The 23610-nt window shown below is 42.8% G+C and overlaps 1 long non-coding RNA gene across 1 annotated transcript in view; it reads left to right on the top strand.

The window, feature by feature from the left end:
* LOC144824994 (uncharacterized) overlaps window positions 1-23149 on the top strand; it is an 89857-nt gene extending 66708 nt beyond the window's left edge. The window contains exons 2-5 of the long non-coding RNA XR_013609229.1: window positions 20136-20198; window positions 20310-20454; window positions 20792-20855; window positions 22285-23149. This is a non-coding gene — a long non-coding RNA (uncharacterized LOC144824994). The remainder of the gene's footprint in view (window positions 1-20135; window positions 20199-20309; window positions 20455-20791; window positions 20856-22284) is intronic.
* The last annotated feature ends 461 nt before the right edge of the window (window positions 23150-23610 follow it).

Genomic DNA, 23610 nt, shown 5'->3' with positions numbered 1-23610 from the left:
TCTATGACCTCAAAGGTCGCAGGGGAACCCTCAATTCTGGGAAGATCAATAGTCGTGTGATTCTCAGAGCCTGGGGTGCAATATATTTTCCCAAAAAGCGCTATCCAACTCTCATCTGGTATATTGGACTTGAGGGACGCATTCTCATCAGCCGAGAACTGTGGTTGATTTATAATTTTCCAGAACTGACCACTGTTTTTTAAAACCTCAGGGGCAAGTAATTGTGTCCAGGCCTCTTCTTTCAGCTCTTTTTTCCTTTCTTCAATGGCTTTTTTATAAGCAATTCTTGTGCTAGCTATTAGTGCTCGATCTTTTGGCGTGGCCTTCAGGGCTTTGAATAAAGCTGCGTGTGCCCTTGAACGACTTTTATTGAACCATCTCTTACCATTATATCTAGTCTGTCTGGTTCCTACAAGTAGACTATGGTTTATTTGTCTACAAATGTTATCAAAAGCAATAACCACATGTTTACTTTGAGCTTGCTTCTATAGGCATATGGCCACATCATCTTCAACCCTGTTTAGTACTTCCTGCAAGAAAGTTTCAGGGACTATTTTTGACCATTTTAGCCTACGTCCTTGATCTTTAACAATCACATTCAAGCCGCCCTTATGTATCACAGTTTTGAAGCTCAACAGGTCCCCAGACATCATCTCTATTAGTACAGAAAACACAGAGGGTCTATCAGCTTAATTATTTAGCTGGACTGTCAGTCCGAGTCACCAGGATCTCGGGGTGTATAAATCACATGAAGACAGCATAATTCAATATACGGTGAACACCATGTGTATAGGAAAAGCCAACACAGCGCAGATGGTGCGGTGTTTGCTGTCCCAATGATCAGGGGACCAGACTGACATGCACTTGGGTTTGGCCAAATGATAGGACTGATCACTGAGTCTATTTGATGGAAACCCTTTACTAATTGTTCTGGATTTGTCAGCCATGTATGAATAATCTGCGCTGTGTTGGCTTTTCCTATACACATGGTGTTCACCGTATATTGAATTATGCTGTCTTCATGTGATTTATACACCCCGAGATCCTGGTGATTCGGACTGACAGTCCAGCTATATAATTAAGCTGATAGACCCTCTGTGTTGTCTGTGTTATACATATAGAAGTTGCTGGGGATAATAACCAGGTACGGGTCTTTAAACCTTATATCCCTTGGACCCTCCCTGAATCCATTTTGTTGTTGATTATCATCTCTATTAGAACAGGATTTTGGTCACTAAAAACCGAGACCTCAGTCTTATACCATAAAACCATGGATAAAATAAAAGAAGACAAAAAAATATAATCAATAATTGTACCGTCGTCTGTTCCTTTAAATGTGGGGGTCCTAGAACCACATTCGCCGCAACCTGACTCATAGAGATTCCATGTCGCCAAAAAGTTTTCAAGGGTCTCCCCCGTTTTGAGTGTTCAAGATGTATGGGTAGAGAATATAGGGGGCCCTCCTCTTCTATATTGGCACATGGTTGTTTGCAAGGGTGAATGTTAAAGTCCCCCATAAATATTATTTCAAAGGCATTTACAGTAGTACTATACACTGACAAAAATTTCTCCAATAAATCCAGATTAAAATTAGTGCTCTCATTGCCACACGAATTATAGAAATTGATAAATAAAATTTTGGAAGTATTGGGGGAGGATAGTTCCACTATTAGGCAGTTTGGGCATCCTGAGTTGCACTGGGTTAGCATACCCTTCAAGTCAAGTTTAAATAAACTAAGTAAACCTCCTTTGGCTCTACCTGCCATACTAGTGGTTGCTGGGATACAAAAATGTCTATAACAATCCAGGGAGAAGCTGTTTATCAGGTCCCAAGTCTCTTGGAGGGCTATGATATCAAAAGTTTTTAATGAGTTGATCCACATTTCATTTCCTGCTTTAGCCTTGATGCCAGCGATGTTCCAGGTCATGATCCTACAAGTAGGGTGCGGGGGCTGAACATCAGTCCCTGAGTTATGTACTAGTCAGTCATTCTCCTCCATTGTTGTTAAAGGACTATATCGATTGACCAATGGCAGGGCTTGATCAAGTTGTCTGTCAGGCAACGGCGGTGTGGACTGCACCCCAGAGGAGCTCTGTTGGTGCAGGGAAACATTTCTTCCTTGCGTGTACGGTTTCTTTGGCCGCACAACAAGATGCCATTGATTTTCAGTTTGGGGAGGGTAGAAATATCCCAGCGGGAGTGGTCTGATGCCTGAGTTTTTTAAATCCAAGTCATCCCATAAAAGGTAGTCCGCCAGGTTATTTTTATCAAAATTTGGGACAATACAGTCCCCTTCCAAGTTCTTATGGGACATGCCTACCCATCCTACTCTTCGTGCCATGATGATGTTTTTTGATATATCTGTGCCCCCACTAGAATACTCTCTACACCATTTTTTAGATTTGTCCATCAGCTCTTGTGTGGTCTCCCTTTTTTCAGCCCCCAGCGGCGGAACCCCTGTTAGTACCGTCACGAGAGGAGCTGCGCTAGGAGGGAGATTTAACTTAGTAGGACATGAACCATAATCCCGGTTATGACTAAGTTTGGCAGTATAACCCGCCATTTGCGAGTTTGCTTTAACTACGAGATTGGCCAGGTAAACAGGAGACTTAGGTCTTACCTCCGGAGTATCTGTGGTGGGTTGTAAGACAGCACTAACATGTGAATTACTTGGAGTAACTATAGGGCCCTTACTACGAATCTGCCCCACATTATTTAAGAGAGGTGGTGTCCCTGTCCCAAACGCCCCACGATACTCTTGTATGAAGACATCAATAGCCTCACATCTTTTTAATAGCCCTGCAACACAAGTATTTAAAGTATCTATTATATCCTTTGCCGTTGCCACCAAGGCAGGTTCTAACATGGAAGTAAACATTTCCTCCATTTTCGAACTCAGTTTGTTAAGTGTTGTGTCTTCAATGGGACTAGAATGGGGCAACACATTTTTAGTCTTTCTCTGACATTTCTTAGTTGTTCGCCCCCCTTTCTCCTGTTGCTGCGGTAGTTTAGGATTAGATTTTTGGGGTGAGGGAGGTATTGGCAAAGTTTCCAACCCTACATCAGGAATTATATCAATGTCTGCAGTCATAGGTCTGCTCAATCCAATACTGGGCAATGGTTGCGATAGGTCAGTGTCTTGAGTCCCTCTATCAGCAACAATATCCAAAGTCCTTAGGTATTGGCAGAGCAATAGGATAAGTAGGTAGTGGTAGATAAGTGATTAAAGAAGTGCATTGGACAGACTGGACAGTTCCTAGACTGTATGAGTACTAACTGGTTATTTAGAAGAGTGTATCAATAATATGTAGCTAGTTAGAGGTCTGCTTGGATAGTGCACAAAATATTGTAGCTGTACTTTTGTTACTAGCTAGGCCATTCCATACGTTTATGACTAGTAACTGGAATAATTACAGTACTGCAAACAGAGTGTATAGTGAATTTTTAAGTGCTTAGGTATTTGAAGAGTGATAGGATAAGAAGATAGTGCTGGATGACTGATTCGAAAAGTGCATGAGACTGATGGGAAGATTTCTACACTGCATGGGTACTAACTGGGTATTTAGAAGAGTGTATGAATAGTATGTAGCTGGTTATAAGTCTGCATGCATAGTGCTTAGCATATTGTAGTTGTACTAGTGTTACTGGCTAGGCCATTCCTTAAGTACATGACTAGTAACTAGAATGATTACAGTACTGCAAACAGAGTTTATGCTCAATTTATAAGTGGTTACGTATTGATGGAATCATAAGATAAGTAGATCGTCCTGGATGGGTGATTGGAGAAGTTCATGAGATTTGCAGGAAGATTCCTAGGGTACATACGTACTACTTGGGTATTTAGTGCAGTGGAGCAATAATATATTTGTATTTAGACATCTACAAACATTCTGCACAGAATATTGTAGGTATATTTGTCTTAGTAGCTAGGCCATTTCATAAATACATGACTAATAAGTGGAATGATTACAATGCTATAAACAGGGTGTCTGGTGAATTTATAAGTGGATAGACATTGTCAAAGGTGTTATATAAGTACATAATGCTGGATGGGTGATTAGAGAAGTACATGAGGCTGACAAGAGAATCCCTAGACAGCATGGGTACTACCTTAGTATTTACTAGACTGTACCAATAGTATGTATGTTGTTAGAAGGCTGCATGCATAGTGTGTAGAATGTTGTATGTATACTTCTCTTAGTACCTAGGACATTCCATAAGTACATCTCTAGTAATTGGAAAGATTACAGTGCTGCATACAGACTGCAAGGTGATTTTATTAGTGCTTTGGTATTGGTTGAGTAATCGGATAAGTAGATACTGCTGGATGGGTGATTGGAAAAGTACATGGGACAGACAGGAGGATTACTAGACTGCATGGGTAGTAACTTACTAAGTAGCCTGGCAGATGTTTATATAGATACAGCACAGCTGAATGTAGTAGTACATGGATAGTGTTTGGATTACTTAATCTTACCTTTTTGCAGTTGTTTTTTATAATTTAAATGTTTAAAAATTTCGAACTTTAGAATTATGATCTGTAAAAGAGAAGAAAAAATACAGTTATAATGTATAATATTATAATTTTATAAACACAACATAATTTAATGATATTATTAAATATTAAGTTTGCTTTTTTTGCTGTTCTCAGAATATATTGAATTTCACTATAAATAGTGATTTCAATGTTAATCATCACATAACAGCGGGCAAAAAAAAAATCAATGAATAGGATTGTTTAAAAAAAAAAAATCTGTGTAAACAATATTTTCAATATAGTCAACTATTTCTGCACATTCCATAAAAACAATAACATAGCATATAATGCAAATCTCAAATATATAAAATGCCTCTTTCTAAGAGAATTTTGTTACTACAATATGAAAGAACCAAGCCAATAATTCAGTCAACTATTCTTTATAATTTCCATATACTCTAAATTATGTTCTTTAAAATATATGAATATATATATATATATATATAAATATCATTACAATATGTCCACCCTTTATTGCCTTTTAAATGCCCATATTTCTGCACAGTTGAATGATCCATTTTGCCCTAGTCAACTTATACGCTGGGCAGAATAACATTACATGGGTCACTGTTTCCTCCTCAACCATGCATCCTGGGCATAAGGACTTTTTACCCCAGCCCACTTATCAGTTACTGCATAGAGCGGGAGTGTCCCGTATCTGAATTGCAGATACAGCTTCCTTGCTAGGGGCGGCTGGATCTGATCTAAGACCAATTCGAATTGATAGTGCGACTTAAAATCAGAAAACCCATATGTTAGCCTAGTCGTTGCTACTCCCTGGATTAAGCTAGTGAGTTTGTAGGCTTTCACAGCCTTAGCTAGTTGACTTTTGGGAATAACTGGGCATGATTCCTCAGGGGTAGTCCATGGGTCCTCCCTACCCATAACGCGAAAGGAGTCCCTGACGAAAGTCAGCCAGGGTATGCGGCCTACAGCCCCCAGTATTGACAGTACCACTTTCAATTCATCTGTGTAGTGTCTCAACTCGGGTGTACTCCACACCCGCCGCCAATATAACATCGGTCTTGCGGAAGATAAGTCCTCTTTTGGGAGAATACCCAAATCCATTCTTAATGGGACCAAGGGCGTACTTACTGGTAAAGTTAAAATATTTCTAAAAAGCTTATTTTCTGTCGTTTTTTAGGCTTTGGGGGGAACAATGTCCCCACAGCTCTGCCCCATATAAGGCGGCTGACCTAGCTTGGACTTTATAGGTCTCAAGAAACAGGCTTATAGTCTTTGCCGCACAAGACTTGTGGACTTTCATTAGGCCCCCTACAGCCTGGGTTAATTTTAAATTGGCCTTCCCAATTTGGGGGCCCCATCCCATCTTATCGTTAATGACAAACCCAGATAATCAAATAATTTAACCTGCTCTAATGGTCTATCATCCACCAGAGGATGTGGGCAGTTAGTGGTAGTGGCATTAAAGACCATATGTTTTATTTTATTGATATTGACTACCAATTTTCGCTTCTTACAGAACTGGGCAAACTCATTCAACACCCTCTGCATCCCTATTGACAACTTACAGAGGAGGAGGGTGTTGTCCGCGAACATTAGCGCGGGAAATTTTGATGATGAGATTCTCAGGGTGTCCAGGTCCTTAACGGCAAGCAGATGATCTATTAGACCATTTAAAAATAAAGAAAAGAGGGTCGGGCTAGTAGACAGCCTTGCCTGACCCCCTTTCCAACGGGGAAGGGCACTGTTAATAGACCGTTGTTACCGTATCTTACCCTTGCATATGTATTTTCATGAAGGCGTTTAAGTTGCTGGCAAAGATATGGTGGAGCTCCCATGTCCAGCAGGATGTTCCACATCTGGTCACGATCCACCATATCGAACGCCGACTTCAGCTCCACAAATGTAAGGTACAAACTCCCCCCTTCCAAGACTACATGCTTCCAGTAAATTAACTGGAGTCTGAACAATTGATCTGTAGTCAAAATTTTAGATCTAAAACCTGCTTGTAGTGGGGTTAGTATGTCTCGGTCTTCGATGCACTCCTGTAATCTGCCTAGTAATAGCCTTCCATAGATTTTCTGCGTGACATCAATACGACTGATTGGCCTGTAATTTGCAGGCTCAATCGGTGACCCTTTTTTAAACATGGGGACAATCTCCGCCCCTGCCCGTGTCGGCGGTGCTGGAAGGCCATAGAGTATCTCGTTAAAAAGCAGTAATAAATATGGCGCCCATATTGTCTGTTCGTTTTTGAACAAATCCCCTGGGTTCTTATCCAAACCGGCGGCCTTATTTGGCTGCAGCTTTGCTAGAGCGGTTAATACCTCACCAATTGAAAATGGAGGTATTTCCTGTATCAATTCCAAATTAAAACAATATCGGGATGCATTGCTATCATTCGTGGGAGAAGACGCACCAGAATACAATTCTTTAAAATATAGGTACCAGGATTGTTCATCAATATTGGGATCAATAGTGGTCCTTCTCTCAGCGCTTCCAGAAAGATCTACTATTATTGGAATCTAAAGCAGTCGTAATGCCCTGCCATCTGTCTTCCTCCCAGTCTAGTTTAGCTTGTTTGGTTATTTTTCTAAAATCAGCCCTTGCTTCCCTAATGCAATCCTTATTGTTCCCCTTGAGTGCAAACAGCAGAGCTTTTTTAGCTGCCCTGCAATCCCTACCATACCAGGATTTTTTGTCAATACTAGGTTTCTGTTTTTGTGTGCTGCTATCTGAAAAAAACTCACCTAAAATCTGGACCATTTCCAGATGTATTGTCCCCAAATTTAATAGTGGGGCCTAAATTCCGTCCATTCTCGATTGAGCTGCTAACCTTCTCCAGCAGTGGAATAATGCTTGTATAAAGCTTGGCCAAAATTTCCGGGGACTGGTTAACTTTTGCCCATCTAATACGTCTGCCCCCTTGGGCAACTTCCAAGTTGTTACGTTGCACAGACTCTCCATGGGTACCCACTCCCCCCAGCTGGAAGTCCAGATTCATAATAAGTGGGTGTTGGTCGCTTTCAGGGCATAGATTAACTCTGAAGCCAACCACATTGTGCCAGATGTCCAAACTGAGCTTTAGGTAATCAATTGTTGATGCTACATCACCTGACTTAGAGGTGGGATTACCCGGGCTATCTCCAGTAAACCTCCCATTACATGCCCTTAAGGAATAAGTCAATGTTAAAGTTGTTAACTGCAAAACCAGCGGTGTCCAACCCCTGGTCGGGTAAATATTAGCAGTGGGAATTGACCATACTGTATCCTCATCACTGCTTATGGCTTGTGCCATACCACTAAGGGGCTCGTAGTGACAATTGAAGTCCCCCCCAATGATAAAGTAGGTACCCCCCTCAAATGTACCAAGGAAGTTTGCCAGGGAGTCTATGGTAGGGGAGGTGGCACCATACTGTGCAGGCCTGGAGTAGACATTGATGACAGCTAATCTAGGGAGGTTACTGTGTGACAAAACGATGCACATAATATCAGGAGAATGTGTGACTACACGCTTTATCTTGCATCCCAGATGGGTACCCACCCATATACAGAGACCTCCCGATGGTCTACCCCTAGACCCCATAGAAGCTGCTTCACAGTACGCCACAAACCCTACTCTATGTTGAGGATCAGTTGCCCACGTTTCCTGGAATAGGCAGATCTCGTGTCCCTCAATGAAAGCCCCCCAATCGGGTTGGTCCATTTTGGGCACCAAACCTGCGATCTTCCAGGATAGAATTCTTAGACCTCCAGTATCTATGCTTTTTTCCCATTGACAATTTATCCCATGTATCTCAGCTGGTCCGTGGATAAAAATTTCCCTATTTCCCATAGAACCTTGGTCCCATGCAAAATATTCACAGTTGTGCACATTAATACCAGTGGAGTTCTCCCCCACCCCAACTGGATCGGGCAACAATATTAAGTCATCCTTTACTAACCCCTCCTCAACATTTAGGATAGTTTGGGGGGTAATCCCCCCTCCCAAAGCCTTACTAGATATTAGTCTTTGTCTTGGCGAGACATTCCCATTGGTACACATGGGGGTCAGTCAGTCTACCAAATCAAGGCCACTATATCTATTGCTGAGTAGGACAGAGAATTGTGGGCTGCAATAACTAGCCCTATTCCCCTCATGTTGATCATAGTTGGCCGTTTGGTCTAGGGGGCAGTAGAAGTTGCTAAGGTTGTGGGCCCTAATGGTGGTGCCTGTGGGTCTCGTTGGCCGCACACATACATAGCTCACAGCTCTCGGGTCCTTAAACTTTACAACAATACAGTCCCCCACTTGGTTTTTAGGCCAATTTCCCACTCAGCTCACTCTCCTCACACACAATATCTGGCCATGGACTTCTCCCGGAAGGGGTCTATTAATATTTAGCCAGTGTATCATTTTATTTTTAAGTTGATCATGTGTTTCGATCTTCCCATGTTCCAATTCTGGGGCCCCAGTCAATATTACGACATACGGCGCACAGTATGGAGGTAGGTCCAAGTGAGGATGGATATTCTTTACAGCCATCCCACTATTAGTTCCCTGGCTAGCAATAGACTTTCTTTGTGGTCTTTAGGCTCCAGGGGATATATTTTCGCCAACCCGCTCGCGATGGCCAACACTTGGGGGCTCAGCTTCCGATGTATTATTCATTCCACGTACTTCATCTCTCTCAGCACTTGGGGTCATTGCTTGCACATTCTTATTACAATTAGCTATATCAGACCCCCTACTGCCCCTTAGTCCCTCATTCGATGCAACATGTGATCTGCCAAGGTTTGTTATGGTGTTCCTGATGGTATCCATGCTAGACAACATTGTTCCTTCAATTTTAGACAGTTTGTTTTCAATTTGTATAAGTCTTTCTATCAACGGTTTCAAAGACGAGGCAATGAGATCACCAATTCTTTGCCAGTTGGGGCACTCTGGGTTTAATAGGTGTAATAGACTAATGGCTGGAGCCGCCTCTTTACATGTTCCATCATCTACGCTGCTATCCTGAGTTATTTGGATAACAGAAGAGTCCAACATAGTGGCATTACTGCTTTTGTTCGGCTTATGAACTTTTGGCTTTCTCCCCTTCTGATGTGTGCCACTGCGCTTCCTCTTAGGAATTGCTCTCACCGTCTGATCAGGGGGTGGCAGTCGGTTTCTGTGGGAATCCATTGCACGTGTGGCAGGGCATCTAAGCGGTTCCGATATTATGACATTAGGAAATAAAGCAGTCTGGACCTGGACCCCACCCAAATCAGTTTCAGTATTCACAATGTGCCGATCATCGTGACTTATTGTAGGTGACGGAATGATGGAAGCCAGTTGCATACATTTCAAGGGAGTTGGTGCACTCGCTAAGCCCCCCAGGGAAGATTGTTTGTCAAAAATTGGGTCCTTAGAGAGGCGCCTTTAAGTTATAGCGATCTCATGTTCTTAGACGGATGAGGCTCTCGTGATAAATTGATCCAGCGTGCCGGCCACATATCCAGCACCTGTAGCCTTCCTCCCCCTTTTCTCCTGGGCGGGCATCTTTGCAAACAAATATAACAAATCTTAAATCACTAAGGCACTTACTTCAGCATTGATTTTGGGACAGATTCTTGAGGACAAGGGTTGTTGGAGGGGGCCCAGCCCAGCCTCCGCCGGTCTCCAACGGGCTCCGTTATCTGGGGCATGGAGGCGGGGCAAGGAAGCGCAGGTGAGGAGTGTTGAGGGCCTCCTGGACCTTGCAGTCCGTGTCCTGTGTCTGTGATACCCCCAGCAGAAATCCGTGGCTACAAGCGGCTCCCGCGAAGCGGAGGCCGCCAGTCGTTATCTGGCACGTGGAGGCGGGGCAAGGAGGCGCAGGTGAGGAGTGTTGAGGGCTTCCTGGGCCTTGCAGTCCGTGTCCTGTGTCCGTGATACCCCCAGCAGAAATCCGCGGCTACGAGCGGCAAAAATATTAGTTAGGAATGTGGTAATTCGTAAGGCAAACAATGTCTAAAAACCAAATGAGCATCATTACAATATGTCCACCCTTTATTGCATTTTAAATAGCTAGAGTAATGTCCGGATGTTATAGAAGGACCATCATGGAAAATAATTGCTACTTCTACAAAAGTTCTTCCAGATATTGATAGTTGACTTGCTACAAAATGTTTAATTAAAGTTTCCAATTTTCTTCCATCAGCTGTAAAACGTTGTATCATTAAAATTATATATTGCCCAAATCTTTGTATAAATAATGTTGATAACATTTCTGATTTGCATTGGCTACACTCCATGTTTTGATTTGCTGCTTTAACTAGTTTGTTGAAAGACAATGTTTTACAGTCTGGTATTGTCAAATATATGAATCTTTCATTGTCTATGTTAGTGGTAGAAGTAAACATACAATTTTCACATTCATGTTGCCATTTATAACGAAGTCCAAAAAGATTTTCAATTTCTATTCCTTCATTTTCCAATACTGCAAGCATATACACTAAACATTCCTGAGCATCTTGTTGGACATTCTGCATAAATTGCGTAGAACCAGAACATATATCCAGAAGATTACGAATATCAGAAACACTTTGTATTTTACTTTCGTCAGTTCTCAATTTTTCATAAATAGAATGCAACAAGGAACAAAATCTTTTTTCCCGATTCTCCATAATTTGCTGTTGCAGACTTTCTAGAAGAAAAAAAAACATTTACCACTACATTAGCATAGCAGTTCATACCTGAACTATTTTCTAACTGATATCCTACAATCTCTTCAATAGTGGCCTTTTTCTTTTTACTTGCAATCTCAACATTATCTTGATATTTTTCCTTCTCTTTGACTTCACTACAGATATTCTCATATCTTTTTTTTCAACCTACTACATGCTTTTCATATATAGGGTATTCACCTAAATTGGGAGCATACAATCTTCTTAACCGATTATACTCTCTTACACAATTTACATCTGCACTAAACTTTCTCTCGTCAAAATCAATCAAAATCCAATCCAGATAAAGTTCTGACTCGGGACAAAGCAACATATGCCATACCCTCTTTAAATACTGTACTTACAATATTTACCAAAGCACTGTGTACACTTAAACCTTGAGATTTTTGAATAGTCACCGCATCAGCCAGAGAAAGAAGGAAATGTTTTCTACGAACATATAAATCTTTAACACGCAAAAAATGAACCGAACAACGACCAATTTGTTTTACTTCTTCAATTTGATAAAATTTGATTTTCAAAAATTCAATTCCATCTCTATTTTGATAATTAACATAATCAAGAACTTTACCCATTGCTTCATTTACTAAACCTTTTTCCACTTCCAAAAATTACCTGACAGTTTACACATAGATATAAATTCTTTTCTAAATCAGCAGTTTTAGATATAGATTTTTCTAAAGAATCCAATTTTGTTTTAAATTTTCCCGTCAAAATAATAGTGATTCCTTCATGCTCTATTTTATCAATGGCTTATGAGTTGTAGTAGATCTCCAAAAACTATCACATGTTTTCCTCAAAATAAGACATCGTATTCTGTTTTTAGAATTTACTGCATTCTTAAATGCACAAAGGCAAGGATTAAGTTTGAGACCATGCTCACCTCATCAATATTCGGAAGTTTAATTTTCTTTAGCACTCTTGAAACTTCATAACAAGCTTCTCCAGATAGCTTGTGATATTCCAATTTGTTTTCATGCTCTACAGGTAGCATTAGTAAACAATGTAATGTAATTCCTTTAATGTTGTGTGCTGCCAATCCAGTTAGAGCAGTTACAATATAAAACAAATGTGAATCAGTTGTTTTCTGTAGATAACTGGTCAAAACTTGAACCTTTTTCCTGTACCTGCTTGACCACTGACATACATTCGGATAGGTTGAAATGATGTCCATGTGCATTCCTTCTTTTCATGAAGAAAACCATGGTCGATCTGTTGTCTCACTTGCTGATATATTTCTATCTGTTGAACATTTAGTTGCTCTTCCAAGTTTCCTAACTCCATATTATCTTCTTGAGCTTGGTGCATTGCTGTTTCCACTTCACTCACGGCGATTGCTGCTTCATTTTCAAGGATTGGTTCTCCTAGTGGATCTTGACTCAGTGGAACAGGACTTTGACTATCTTGAGAACTGTCTCTAGCAATCTCAGTTGCAATAGTAGCGTCTTGATCAATTTCTTCATTCAACATTTGGAAATAAGTTACAAAAACTGTGCATTCAATGATATCTTTACAAGCATTGAAAGAATCTTAATAGCACTGAAAATCTCCAAGTAATTCCAATTCTGTACGTCAAGGCTTGAAGAGTTGCAAAAGTGCTAATTAGTAAAATTCTCTTCTATCAGGAGTATCACAACCCAGTTTTCTGTGATTAATCAGATTTCCTTTGCTTTGTTTAACCAAACAACCTTCTGAACCAATCACTGCATCTTTTCCTATATTTATGTTTTCTGTAGTATTCCTCTTAAAAGTGTAATATTGCAGCACTTCATAGAGACAAATGTTTTCAAGATGACGACTTCTATTTGGATAGTATGCGTCCAACATGTTCATTTTGACAATATCTCTACTTTCCTGTTAACTTACTGCTAAATATTCGGTTTCTTGTATAGATTTAAGTACTTGATTTTATGTTGTAGCAAGACCTAGGCTCACCCAAATGATTCTTCTAGACTTTGAGTATAAACTTGCAGACGACAACCTATCCAAGCATTTGTACGCTCCAATCTTTCGATGGGATAACTTCTTCAAACTGAAACTGTACAATTTCTTACTAAGACTCTACTCATGGGAAATTTCTTCCCACATTTCTTTCAACTCCGTCTTTTCTGATTTTGTTATGTAAGATGTCACATACCGGGCAACAGCAATGGAGTTATCCGCAACATACTGGATATCCATATTAGCATTCCACATTGAGAGAATAACTGGATTATATTCATTGATATATTTTGATTCTTCACTTCTTTTCAAATTGTATGTATTTTTGGGAGATTTTCTAGTGATGGTAGGTCTCACAACTGACATAAAACGGTTTACTTTTCCTTTGGATATTACAGGACGTGGAAATCCAAAATGACATTTGGTATAAAACTTTTCCTTAGACTTGTACTTTAGTCAACAGTATTTGCCACATCGATGACTTTGGAATCGTAACACTTGTTGCCTTAAGGTATTTTCTTCTGTTCTTTTTGGTATAGCACATGTGACATATACTTCAATAAAAGATAAAACAGCGTCATCCGAATGAGTTCCAAATGTGGGTGCATCCTTGATCCATAAAAGTATATGTATATGAGGAGCACCTCTAGCTTGGTATTCCTTTCTCCAAAAGAAATTAACAACTTCTCTAAGAGGAGAATTCTTTTCATTTCAGATAAAAGACATCATACTTTTAAACGTATGATTGAAATATCTGCATACATTTACAGGATCCAAAGAGCCAAATTCTCCAGATGTCTTGCATTCAATATTATTTATATTTGAATTTGCTTCTCGAAGAAATTCAAGTAAATCATCCCAAGCGTATTCAGCACAGGTTAGGGTAACAAACCATGTAGGAGTTCCTAAGTTCCTTAGCATGCATTTAAGTTCTCCATAACGATGATACCAATACTCATTAGTACCACACTGACATGCCATCAAATAATCAGTTGATATTCTAAATGATCATCTCTCTGATGTACTTTATCCATGAATTCCTTTGCAGAAACATTTTGTAGATGTACTCCTGTTTTTTAACATGTGGTTGACTGCAAATGAAAGTCCAGATATGTCACTCTCAAACAAAAGATGAAATATATATGGGATACATTGTATAAATCTTTGATCTTCTGCATACAATCTTGTTGTCCGATATTCTGATGCAGGAATCTGCACTGATCTTTTGTCATATCGTCCACCTTTTCCATTTGGGAACAGCTGTGGAAAACAACAAGCTTCCAAACTTTTTTCCCACACACTCATGGGAGTCCCCTTTGCTTTCTTCATTTGGAATAATTCAATATTATTCCCCAACAATTCTTTCGAATAAAGTGGATGTACACTATAATGTTTATAAATTTCTTCACTTTTGGACATGTCCACTTTTTCAATTTGACCACATGACGTTTCACTATCATCTCTTAAAAGTATTTCTTTTTCTTCCAGTTACACATTTTTGTAGTAATCATTGTTTTTTTATAAGATATAACATTGCCTTTTGCACTTTCCTGACATCCACTAATTCCTGACAGATTTTCTTACTTTTAGTAGGAACAACATTAACTAGAATAACTAGTGGTTCACTTTCTACATTCTCTACACCAATTGTTTCAATATTTTTCTTTGAATCTAGAGGTAAACATACAACTCTTCCTTTTAATCCTCTCTGTAAATCTGTAGGAGGCAATTTACCAGTTTTAGGCTCCATACGAACAATAGCTTGAAATGGGTGCGCACATTAAATCAGAATAGATGTGTTTAAATCTATCAGTTCTGGAGGAATAGTTACCAACTCTGGATTATTATGGACAGCTCTAGCAAGCATTTTATTATCGTCTAATTTGTTATAACAATATTTACAAATACGCTGATCAGAACCCAAATTAAAGAAATTCTCTACCAACAAATAAGTTGAAACTTCCTTCCACTTATCATTATCATTATTACACGCTGAGCACCAGAGGTACCACTAAGTCAGTGCACCACAAGTCAATGCCACGTGGACCTAATAAGGCAGAACTCATTAGATAAAAGATATTGCTACCAGTGCAGCCCCCTCGGACTATGCATCATCGCAGAGGGTGAACATGCTGAGTACCAGAGGTACCACTAATTCAGTGCACCACAAGTCAATGCCAGGTGGACTTAATAAGGCACAATTCATTATACAAAAGACATTGCTACCAGTGCGACCCCCTCTGATCTCGCATCATCGCAGAGTGTGCACAGGTTGCGCGCCAGAGGTACCACTAACTCAGTGCACCATAAGTCATCACCATGTGGACTTAATAAGGCAGAATTCAGTAGGCAAAAGACATTGCTACCAGTGCAGCCTGATGGCACCACGCATCATCGCAGGCTCCAAACAAGCTGGTTCCTTCACGTGCCACTAACTCAGTGCACCACTTTTCATCGCTGGCTACACACACACTAAATTGCTAATGCCTGTGCACCCTTACTCAACTTGTGAGTTTTGCTGTTCACCCTAAGTCGGAAGGGTATGTCCAGACGTGGGTCCCGTGCTCACTATGCCACTGGAGTCAAGCTATCCTGGCTGATGAAGCCTGATAGCCAGAAACGGGGCCTAGGATGCTTGATTCGGGTCCAGGGAAGACACGGCTTGGCAGTTCGGTCTGGACTGTTCCCATGAGGCACAGGGTCAAGACTGATTTGCATATGGCCATGTCTGAACTGGGGTGGCTTCGTGAGCAAAATAACGATGGATTAAACCCAGACCTGTGACCGGGGGTGATTGTTTTGCCATTGTGCAACATTCCATCCATCATCTTGTGTGTTTTGCTGTTCACCCTAAGTGGGAAGGGTATGCCCAGACGTGGGTCCCGTGCTCACTATTCCACTGGAGTCAAGCTATCCTGGCTGATGAAGGCTGATAGCCAGGAAACGGTCCTAGGATGCTTGATTCTAGTCCAAGGAAGACATGGCTTGGCAGTTCGGTCTGGACTGTTCCCATGAGGCACAGGGTCAAGGCTGATTTGCATAAGGCCATGTCTGAACTAGGGTGGCTTGGTGAGCAAAATAATGATGGATTAAACCCAGATCTGTGACAGGGGGTGAATGTTTTGCCTTTGGGAAACATTCCGTCCATCATCTTGTGTGTTTTGCTGTTCACCCTAAGTGGGAAGAGTATGCCCAGACGTGGGTCCCGTGCTCACTACGCCACTGGAGTCAAGCTATCCTGGCTGCTGCAGGCTGATAGCCAGAAACTGGTCCTAGGATGCTTGATTCCGGTCCAGGGAAGACATGGCTTGACAGTTAGGTCTGGACTGTTCCCATGAGGCACAGGGTCAAGACTGATTTGCATATGGCCATGTCTGAACTGTGGTGGCTTGCAGGCCAGACTGGGAACCAAAACCGGCCCTGGCAAAGTGCTCGGCCGCCCCCTCCCGGGGATTGTGGGTGCTGCCGAGCTCTTAGCCGAGGCCGTTTTTTGGCCGATTCTATTACAGGGACAATTTTGCAGCAAAGGTCCTGTAACAAAAACAGCCCCCAGGGGCCCCAAACCGGCGCCCCACCCGTGCGGCGCACCAGGGGATTGCCCGGTGCCCGCTACGGCCAGTCCGACCCTGGTGGCTTGGTGAGCAAAATCATGATGGATTAAACCCAATCTGTGACTGGGGGTGAATGTTTTGCCATTGTGCAACATTCTGTCCATCATCTTGTGTGTTTTGCTGTTCACCCTAAGTGGGACGGGTATGCCCAGACGTGGGTCCCATGCTCACCACGCCACTGGAGTCAAGCTATCCTGGCTGATAGCCAGAAACCGGTCCTAGGATGCTTGATTCCGGTCCAGGGAAGACATGGCTTGGCAGTTCGGTCTGGACTGTTCCCATGAGGCACAGGGTCAAGACTGATTTGCATATGGCCATGTCTGAACCGGGGTGGCTTGCAGGCCGAACTGGGAACCAAAACCGGCCCTGGCAAAGTGCTCCTCCGCCCTCCCGGGGGTTGTGGGTACCGCTGAGCTCTTTGTAGAGGCCGGTTTTGGACCGATTTTGTTACAGGGCCGATTTTGGAGCAACGGCCCTGTAACAAAAGCGGCCCCCAGGGGCCCCAAACCAGCCCCCCAGCCATGGGGTGCACCAGGGGATTCCTCAGTGCCCGCTACGGCCAGTCTGACCCTGGTGGCTTGGTGAGCAAAATAATGATGGATTAAACCCAGATCTGTGACTGGGGCTTAATGTTTTGCCATTTTGCAACATTCTGTCCATCATCTTGTGTGTTTTGCTGTTCACCCTAAGTGGGAAGCGTATGCCCAGATGTGGGTCCCATGCTCACTACGCCACTGGAGTCAAGCTATCCTGGCTGATGAAGGTTGATAGCCAGAAACCAGTCCTAAGATGCTTGATTCCAGTCCAGGGAAGACATGGCTTGGCAGTTCGGTCTGGACCTATTCCCATGAGGCAAAGGGTCAAGACTGATTTGCATATGACCATGTCTGAACTGTGGTGGCTTGGTGAGCAAAATAATGATGGATTAAACCCCGATCTGTGACTGGGGGTTAATGTATTGCCACTGTGCAACATTCCGTCCATTATCTTGTGTGTTTCACTTGTACTCAATGCCACGTGCCTCTGGGTCCTTGCTGATCGCTTCCTCCTGCCTACACTGCGGTCATCAGAGCTCACAATTAAATTGACTCTTGATTCATTAATTGAAAGTGCAGTACACAACTAAGTATAACGTCCCTCAAAACCTACAAACTATCCTTTCAGTATCCTTGCTTCAAGAACTTATTTTACATCATATCTAGCTTTAGTACAATAACCAAATTCATCTTGCAAGTCCAAACGAACACTGAATGGCACTCTACACGGTGGACAGCACAGCTCACAATTTGAAATATAACGTTTCTAAAACCCACATGTTTCGACAATGTATTCCATCGATGTTTCATCTCTTGTTCGAGTCGCAATTGCAGATGATGCAGTCCAGCACGCAAAAGACATTGCTCCCAGTGTGGCCAGCCCGGACCATCGCTGGCTCCGTACACGCTGATTGCTTCTGATGCCCCTACCTCAGTGCACCACAACTCATGGACCCTTTATGATAGAATGTACGTAGAGACTGGATCATTAGATTACTGCAAGGAGAGTGTATAGTCAATTTAAAAGTGTGTGGGGATTGGCAGAGTTTTCTTTTTTTTGTTGCATATTTATATAGTGCAAACTCCACCCGAAGGTACTGGAGCGCTTTACATGAGCACTGTATTAACATTACACATTGAAGCACGCAGAGAATACGTGATTTTTCTACAATCACAGGATGTGTACACAACCGCAAGGCTCGAACCCTGCTTTCCAGCACCAAGGTCGGCAGTCTAGCCGACGGACCACATAAGTACATATGTTGGTACAGTCTAACTCCGAGCACGAGCTTCACTCTAATTGGCTGCCCTCCATGTCCCAAAAACTGCAACCTGAACTTTCTATGGCCCTGTATTGCTACAGCTACAACACTCCAGTGAATGTGCAATAAACATTCATGTCTACAAAAATGCGTCATGTCCACCATTTTTTATGTGTGGAACTATAGATGAATGTAGGGTTAGTAATTACCCGTACCTTCCATGTTGGCCATGTTGTGAGACTTCACTCACAGAATGACACATTTGTGCTTTCGATCTGGTTGACGGCAGCACTACAACACTGACACCAGCATCAGTTAATTCCTCTTATACCTCAAGACGAAGCCACGTCCATAGCTCTGCAGTCATTCTTCACAGTCTCGCGCAGCACTGGCAAATGCCACGCCAGCCCACTCCGCTTATGCTTACAAGAAAGGACAACAAAACCACATGGCCCACATTTTCATTATAGTGATCTGCTGGTCACAGGTCTAGGTGTCAGCACGTCACTGCCACTCCCTAACGGCTGCCATATACCCCATCACACCCATCCAGCACAGGCATCACAGGACACGTGACCCTGCCAATAAAAAAGACCGGGTGCACGTGCTCTACGCCATTTTAGAGTTTCTCGCAGCGGATGCACTGGGGTCGGCACAGGCACACAGCCACAAAACTGAATTTTGGTCCACTGAGGTAAGAGCATTGTAAGGGCTCAGCGGGTATGGAGCCTGCGGTGATGGCCTGTCCCGGTGGTCCGTACACCTCATCCATTTTGTGCCCTGCTCGACCGCAGTGTAAGCCTGAGTCATGCACAAGGGAGTCATACCACCACGAGCATGCCCTAACTAGTCACTGAGTTAGTGGCACCGAAAGCACTGAGCGGGTGAGCAACCTGCGGTGATGATGGGTGCATGAGTATGTCCTCTGCCATGGCGATATCAAGACTCAGCATCAATTGTGAGACTTCTGGCTTGCAGAGCGAGGCTGCATGATGAGGAGGGTGCCCAGTCTGCAAAAAGGTGATCAGTGAGGCCAGGGTGCGCAGCGGCGGGCAGATACCTCTGGACAGCGGGAGTGGATGGGGTGCAGCAGCTTGGATAAAAAAAGTGTCACAGCGATTTAGGCTTACACAGTCGTATATACCCTGGCTTGACCCTGTCTTATTGCATTTTGAAAAAAAAAGTCCAATAGCAGGACAGTTTATAGAGTCGGTCCCACATCTGTAGCAAAGTGGTTGATTATATATTTTTTCATACTTTGTACCCTTACATTTACCATCACATTTTGACAACATTTCATTTCTCTCTTTTCTTATAAGAAGGTACGGCGTGTTATGAGCATCGAAGCATGCAGACACAAGCGTGACATTCCTCTCACAGCTCGTGGCTCCCTCGCGGTGCTTTGGGAATGTTATGTTTTAAATGTGAGAAGGTTGGGACGTAGAAGTTAATGGGGTTCACTCATTCTTCCTTTATACTTGCTGCGAAAAAGACTTGTTCTGAGGATCAATCCACATCAAGAGAATTACCGTCTCTTCCTTTTCATTCCTGCATACTGGACTTTCCTACAATTACTAATTCTCCACTATCTTTCAGATGTGGACCTTGAGGGTGCACTATGTCCCTGCACATGGTTGGAGACCCACCAGTGACAGAAAGGTGAGCTGCAAAGATTTTCTCCAGTGTCACTCTCACTCATTCTTGCTCTCTCTTCCTCTATCCTTTGATGGATGCATGACTCACAATCTTATCTTCCTCTTTCTCTAACAGGCTGTGTTTCATGAATTGGCATCCCCCCAACACCACCAGAGCTCAATGCTTGTTGAATCAGCGATGATGTGTGGCCATCCTCAACACCTGAGAAGGTTGCTTTGGCATGTGGTGGACCCTCATACGCACACGCCGGTGGCGGAAGGTGAGCAGCGAGGCTTCTTTCCACAGCAGCGAGGAGTCACCTCTGGGCACTGAGAGTGCATAGTGTGCAACAGCCTGGCTGCACAAGAGCAGGCAAACCCCTCTGGGCATTGGGAGTGAATGGGGTACAACAGTCTGGGTGCGCAGGAATGGAAAGTCACCACTGGGCAGTAGGAGTGAATGGGCTACAGCACCCTGAGCGCAAAAGAGCGCACATACACCTTTGTGCAGTGGGAGTGGATGGGGTGCAGCAGCCTGGGTGTGCAGACGCGAAACCGAGAATTACACATGTGCAGTTGCATGTACTCTGCAATTACTAATTCTATACTATCTTTCAGATCACTAAACTTGAGGGTACACTATGACTCGGCACCTGGTTGGACACACACCAATGGCAGAAAGGTAAGCTGTGAAGATTTTTTCCAGTGTCAACACTCACTCTCCATCTCTTCCTTTCTCTCTCTCACACTTTCTCTTTCTTTCTGGGGCATATTATCAAGCCCCTTATCGCCGCCTTATCAGCACTTTTCTTCTGAGAACGCGGCAATAAGTGCATCGCTCTATTATCAAGGCAGCGCTAAGGTAATTAATGTGGCTTTAAGCCATGTTAATTGCCTTAGCGTTGCCTTGGTAATAGGGCTCCTTTCACTATAAACCTATCCTGAAAGGGGCGTGCAGTGGGTGTTGCAGTGGGCGTACACCGCAACACCCATTCACTTCGATGCTGACACCTATTATCAAGCTTGGCGATAATAGGTGGCAGCGCCAAACTTAAGACCAGAGACATCCTGGTCTTAAGGTGGTGAAACGAGGAGAAAGGCTTCATTTCTCCTCGTTTTTGCTTTTTCCATGTGTGCTGCCTTATGCAGCACACATGGAAAAAGCAAAATCCCAGGGTGTCTTTATGTACTGGAAAATGCCCCTTCCTATACATAAACAAACCTCTTTTTAAAAATGCCAATTTGTAAGTTACATGTGTACTGCATGATGCAGCACACATGTAAGTTACAAAATGGCATTTAAGGTGTGTTTGCAGGAAGGCACTCCTTCTTCTACATAAACAAACCTTCCCTTCTCGCAAACACCTGCGCTGGCAGTAACTTGTCAAAACTTATCGCCATCGTAAGGAGAAACGCTAGCCTGCACCATATCCTTGGTAATATGGTGCAGCCTAGCGTTTCCGAAGTGGCGCAGAGAGCCGTTAAGCCAAGATGGCTAATGCCTCTCTTCACCACTTTGTTGATGATATGCCCCTCTGTCTCTCCCTCTTGCTCTCATTCTTTCTTTCTCTCACTTGCTCTTTCTCTCTTCTCCTCTCTCTCACACTGTTTCTCTCTCTTTTCCGCTCTCACACTGTTTCTCTCTTTTTCTCTTCCTTGTATCTCACTCTTTCTTTCTTTCTTTCCTTCTTTCTTTCTTTCGCTCACTTTCTCTTTCTCTCCCTTCCTCTCTCACTCTTTCTCTCTCTCTCTTCCTCTCTCTCACTCTTTCTCCATCTCTAACTCTCTCTTCCTCTCTCACACGAGTTCACTCTGTCTCCCTTCCTCTCTCTCTCTTCCTCTCTCTCACTCTTTCTCTCTCTCTCTCTCTTCCTCTCTCACTCTTTCTCCCTCTCTTTTCTCTCTCAAACTCTTTCTCTCTTCCTTGTATCTCCCTCCTTGTATCTCACTCACTCTTTCTCTATCTTACTCTTTCTTTCTCTATTTTCCTCTCTCACACTGTTTTTCTCTTTCTATCTCCCTTGTATCTCACTCTTCCTCTCTTTCCCTCTTTTTGTCTCTCCTTTGTTGGACGCATGATGCACCACCTCATCTTACTTTTTGTCTTGCAGGCTGTGATTCACAAATTATCGAGGGGTGACACGCCATCTTTGTTAATGTTGTTTATGTTAATGTTAGTGAAACTTATAAAGCACGTGAATACCCTGAGGTGTCTTGCAGCTGGACCAGAGTAGTACCTGAAGACGACAAAAGAAACAAAGCGACTAGTTTGAGAATAGCCAGGTTTTTAATTGTTTTCTGAAGGAGGGGAGGGAGTTCATTCCTCCCAAAGATGCAGGGAGAGCATTCCATAGTTTTGCTACACAAAAGGCTGTCCTCCGACCTCCCCAGCTAGCAGTTCGGATCTTAGGAACCAGCATTTATCTGGCGTTTGTCGATCTTAACTGACTGCCTGGGTGGTACCATGAGGAGAGATGTTTCAAAGGTACCTGTCCTGCCCCATTCAATGATTTATGGGCAAGGCAGAGTGCCTTAAACTTAGAACGTTGCACCACAGGCAACCAGTGGAGATTCCGTATCTCTTCTTTAATCGATTGGTACTTAGGGATTTTCAGTAGGAGCCTGGCTGCAGCATTCTGCACCATCTGGAGCTTCTTTAGATATTGTTTCTGTAATCCAAGGTATAAGCCGTTACAATAGTCCAACTTAGGCAACACCAAGGTGGTCACCACTGTTTTTCTAAGATCCTGAGGAATACATGGTTAGACCTTTTTAAGTTTCTTCAGCAGACAGAAGGAGGCTGAAACTATAGCGTTAATTTGATGTGCATAAGTGAGACCGTTATCTATCAGAACTCCGAGGTTGCCTTTATCACTAGTTCAGGAGTCTGTCCCAGTACAGCCGGCCACCATAGCCCATCCAATTTTGGCTGTAGATTGCCGAAGGTAACTACTTCGGTTTTATCCAAATTGAGTTTTAAACAGTGTCATCGTTGTACATAGTTTTATTTGTTGTTGTTTTGTTTTAATAAAAAGTTTTACACACATAGTTTTATTTGTTGTAGTTTTGTTTTAATAAAATATTTTATATGTAAATCCATACATGACTAAGATTCTTATTTGTAACCCTGGGCGAAGCACTACGCTACGCTCGCGGAGTTTGCGAAGTTTTCGCAACTTCGCACTACGCGAGCTGCACGTAGCACAGTGCGAACATGCATTGTGCAGCGTAACGTAGTGCAGCGGTCATTTTTTGCTTGTTCGCGGTCCTGAACCTCATGTTCGTGACCGCGAGCAAGCAAAATGACATCCCGGCGAGATTCTCCACGCGAGGAGGTCAGGTTTTTCATTGTGAGTGATTGCGCATGCTCGCGACTGCTCTCAATGAGAAACTACCTGTTCGCGTTGAGAAAGCTGCCGCTTGAGTAATAATCTACT

This window comes from Lissotriton helveticus, chromosome 3_1 (genome assembly GCF_964261635.1).
Source record: "Lissotriton helveticus chromosome 3_1, aLisHel1.1, whole genome shotgun sequence".
NCBI classification, from domain to species: domain Eukaryota; kingdom Metazoa; phylum Chordata; class Amphibia; order Caudata; family Salamandridae; genus Lissotriton; species Lissotriton helveticus.
Note: the sequence above shows the minus strand (reverse complement) of the source record. Positions and strands in the feature narration are given on the sequence as shown.